This window comes from Anopheles coustani (assembly GCF_943734705.1).
Source record: "Anopheles coustani chromosome X unlocalized genomic scaffold, idAnoCousDA_361_x.2 X_unloc_78, whole genome shotgun sequence".
Classification (NCBI taxonomy): domain Eukaryota; kingdom Metazoa; phylum Arthropoda; class Insecta; order Diptera; family Culicidae; genus Anopheles; species Anopheles coustani.
This window is the reverse complement of record NW_026525190.1, coordinates 25,013-30,000: the sequence shown is the minus strand read 5'-3', so window position 1 is coordinate 30,000 and position 4,988 is coordinate 25,013.

The following is a 4,988-nucleotide window of genomic DNA, read 5'->3' as shown; positions in this document are numbered from 1 at the left end:
TGGATGAATCCATTTTACCCAGGACGGCCGAAGCGGCGTGGACCAGGGGAGAACTGAACTTTATACTTCACACCACAGTAAGTCTACGTGTCCTCTTCCACATAGGGCAAGCTAGAACTAACTATCTTACCCAGGACTGCCGAAGCAGCGTGGACCAGGGGAGGAACACACTTTTCATAGAAACGTAAGGCATCCATGACTGCCATAGTGCGTAAGCCGCCGCTGTGCGCGTAAACCCGTTCCCCGTAGGGAGGAGTCAAGCCGCCGCTTAGAGACGAAGTATTAAGTGTCCTCTTCCACATAGGGCAAGCTAGAATGAACTATCTTACCCAGGACCGCCGAAGCAGCGTGGACCAGGGGAGAACTGAACTTTATACTTCACACCACAGTATTGAGTAATGTGCCCTCTTCCACATAGGGCAAGCTAGAATGAACTATCTTACCCAGGACCGCCGAAGCGGCGTGGACCAGTGGAGGACTACACAATCATGAGGTTTGATATCGACTTGTGTGTTTCAATAGGGTACCGATGGTATGTTTTGAACCGATTTGATTTAGCCATTCTGAAGTCATCACTTGGTTGAAGCGCTGAACTAGGGAGGGGCATCGTTTACATATATATTGGGTTTCGCATGCTCTACTAGGTTAATGTCATAGGGTTGGCTATCGAGCATGCCCAAGTGATGACTTGATTGTGTGCTTGCTTGAATTCTTCACATTTCATACCATCGGTTAGTTGTCGAATCATTCCTCGATCATAACCTTCGTTCTTGGTTCATGTATGCTCTCTTCCACATAGGGCAAGCTAGAATTAACTATCTTACCCAGGACCGCCGAAGCAGCGTGGACCAGGGGAGAACTATACTTTGTCTTGTATGCCCTCTTCCACATAGGGCAAGCTAGAATGAACTATCTTACCCAGGACCGCCGGAGCAGCGTGGACCAGTGGAGGACTATACTTTGTTCATAACACCACAGTATTGAGTAATGTGCCCTCTTCCACATAGGGCAAGCTAGAATGAACTATCTTACCCAGGACCGCCGAAGCGGCGTGGACCAGTGGAGGACTACACAATCATGAGGTTTGATATCGACTTGTGTGTTTCAATAGGGTACCGATGGTATGTTTTGAACCGATTTGATTTAGCCATTCTGAAGTCATCACTTGGTTGAAGCGCTGAACTAGGGAGGGGCATCGTTTACATATATATTGGTTTTCGCATGCTCTACTAGGTTAATGTCATGAGGTTGGCTATCGAGCATGCCCAAGTGATGACTTGATTGTGTGCTTGCTTGAATTCTTCACATTTCATACCATCGGTTAGTTGTCGAATCATTCCTCGATCATAACCTTCGTTCTTGGTTCATGTATGCTCTCTTCCACATAGGGCAAGCTAGAATTAACTATCTTACCCAGGACCGCCGAAGCAGCGTGGACCAGGGGAGAACTATACTTTGTCTTGTATGCCCTCTTCCACATAGGGCAAGCTAGAATTAACTATCTTACCCAGGACTGCAAAGCAGCGTGGACCAGTGGAGGACTATACTTTGTTCATTACACCACAGTATTAAGTATGGTGTCCTCTTCCACCATAGGGCAAGCTAGAATTAACTATCTTACCCAGGACCGCCGAAGCAGCGTGGACCAGGGGAGAACTATACTTTGTCTTGTATGCCCTCTTCCACATAGGGCAAGCTAGAATGAACTATCTTACCCAGGACCGCCGGAGCAGCGTGGACCAGTGGAGGACTATACTTTGTTCATTACACCACAGTATTAAGTATGGTGTCCTCTTCCACATAGGGCAAGCTAGAATTAACTATCTTACCCAGGACCGCCGAAGCAGTGTGGACCAGGGGAGGACTATACTTTATACTTCACACACTAGCCAAATTGAAGTCATCACTTGGTTGAAGCACTGAACTAGGGCGAGTCTATCGTTTACTTTGCATTGGGATAATACGCTGCATGCTCTCTTAGGTTAATGTCATGTGATTGGCTATAGAGCATGCCCAAGTGATGACTTTGTTTCAAGCTCAACAGGTAGGGTATTGAGTCCTCTTCCACATAGGGCAAGCTAGAATTAACTATCTTACCCAGGACCGCCGGAGCAGCGTGGACCAGGGGAGAACTATACTTTGTCTTGTATGCCCTCTTCCACATAGGGCAAGCTAGAACTAACTATCTTACCCAGGACTGCAAAGCAGCGTGGACCAGTGGAGGACTATACTTTGTTCATTACACCACAGTATTAAGTATGGTGTCCTCTTCCACATAGGGCAAGCTAGAACTAACTATCTTACCCAGGACCGCCGAAGCAGTGTGGACCAGGGGAGGACTATACTTTATACTTCACACACTAGCCATACTGAAGTCATCACTTGGTTGAAGCGCTGAACTACGGCGGGGTAATCGTTTACAGGTTATAATCATATAGCTGCATGCTCATTAGTAGATAATGGAATATTGTATGGCAATATGAGCATGCCCAAGTGATGACTTTGTTTCAAGCTCAACAGGTAGGGTATTGAGTCCTCTTCCACATAGGGCAAGCTAGAATGAACTATCTTACCCAGGACCGCCGGAGCAGCGTGGACCAGTGGAGGACTCTATACTTTATACTTCACACCACAGTATTGAGTACGACTTGCATAAAGCCCCTAATGAGAACCACGAGGGCTCTCTCAATGTAGAACCACGAGGGCTCTAGTACCGATTCTCTCGGTACGGCTTGGTCCGTGTTCCTTTATGCATGTACTCGCAGAAAGTCTCAACCCGGAGGTCTTGACTTTGATTGTCATAGTTGGACTACGACGGGGCATCCGACCATTGCTGATCGAACACCCCTGATTCACCATCTTTCGGGTAGGCGGTACGCGTACCTCCGGACGCGGAAGTCTCAACCCGGAGGTCTTGACTTTGATTGTCATAGTTGGACTACGACGGGGCATCCGACCATTGCTGATCGAACACCCCTGATTCATCATCTTTCGGGTAGGCGGTGCGCGCACCTCCGACGCGGAAGTCTCAACCCGGAGGTCTTGACTTTGTATTGTCATAGTTGGACTACGACGGGGTATCCGACTCATCGAATACCCCAGAAGCACACCATCTTTCGGGTAGGCGGTACGCGTACCTCCGGACGCGGAAGTCTCAACCCGGAGGTCTTGACTTTGATTGTCATAGTTGGACTACGACGGGGTATCCGACTCATCGAATACCCCAGAAGCACACCATCTTTCGGGTAGGCGGTACGCGTACCTCCGGACGCGGAAAGTCTCAACCCGGAGGTCTTGACTTTGGTTGTCATAGTTGGACTATGACGGGGCATCCGACCATTGCTGATCGAACACCCCTGTTACACCATCTTTCGGATAGGCGGTGCGCGACACCACCGACGCGGAAAGTCTCAACCCGGAGGTCTTGACTTTGTATTGTTGGATAGTCCTCTTCCACTATAGGGCAAGCTGGAAATATTCCATTTTACCCAGGACTGCCGAGGCAGCGTGGACCAGGGGAGAACTTCACGGAATCTTCAGGCATCCATGATTGCCATAGTGCGTAAGCCGCCGCTGTGCGCGTCAACTCGTTCCCCGTGAGGAGGAGTCTAGCCGCCGCTAAAAGACGAAGCATTAAGTGTCCTCATTCCACTATAGGGCAAGCTAGAATTAACTATCTTACCCAGGACCGCCGAAGCAGCGTGGACCAGGCGAGGACTATACTTTATACTTCACACCACAGTATTGAGTACGACTTGCATAAAGCCCCTAATGAGAACCACGAGGGCTCTCTCAATGTAGAACCACGAGGGCTCTAGTACCGATTCTCTCGGTACGGCTTGGTCCGTGTTCCTTTATGCTTGTACTCGCGGAAAGTCTCAACCCGGAGGTCTTGACTTTGATTGTCATAGTTGGACTACGACGGGGCATCCGACCATTGCTGACCGAACACCCCTGATTCATCATCTTTCGGATAGGAGGTGCGCCCACCTCCGACGCGGAAGTCTCAACCCGGAGGTTCGGACTTAGAGTTTTTCCCATTTAAAAGTTTTTCTCTTAGCCATACTGAAGTCATCACTTGGTGAACGATTGAACTAGGGCGGGTTAATCGTTTATAGGTATCATGTGGTTTGCATGCTCTCTTAGGTTAAGGTCATGTGGTTGGCTATCGAGCATGCCCAAGTGATGACTTTGTTTCACGCTTGCTTGATTTCTTCATGATTCCCTGTTATATAGTGTAATCATTCGAGAACAGGGAATCTTTGGTTTTGCTCAACAGGTATTGGATGTCAACTTGGTATCTAGATCGCATTAAGTCTCAACCCTTAGGTTCGGACTTGTATAGTGACATCTTGTTACGGTCTTGAGTCTCAACCCGCAGGTTCGGACTACTTAGTGTTTGATCGAATATAATATGGCAACTTGTGCCTAAGTCTCAACCCGCAGGTTCGGACTTCTGTTTATTTGGCCAATGTATGTATAAGGCAACTTGTGCCTAAGTCTCAACCCGCAGGTTCGGACTTGTGTATTTGTTCGAAGTCATGTATAAGGCAACGTGTGCCTAAGTCTCAACCCGCAGGTTCGGACTTGTTAGTGTTTCGTCAACTTTCATATGGCAACTTGTGCCTAAGTCTCAACCCGCAGGTTCGGACTTGTGTATTTGTTCGAAGTCATGTATAAGGCAACTTGTGCCTAAGTCTCAACCCGCAGGTTCGGACTTGTGTATTTGTTCGAAGTCATGTATAAGGCAACGTGTGCCTAAGTCTCAACCCGCAGGTTCGGACTTGTTAGTGTTTCGTCAACTTTCATATGGCAACTTGTGCCTAAGTCTCAACCCGCAGGTTCGGACTTGTGTATTTGTTCGAAGTCATGTATAAGGCAACTTGTGCCTAAGTCTCAACCCGCAGGTTCGGACTTGTGTATTTGTTCGAAGTCATGTATAAGGCAACGTGTGCCTAAGTCTCAACCCGCAGGTTCGGACTTGTTAG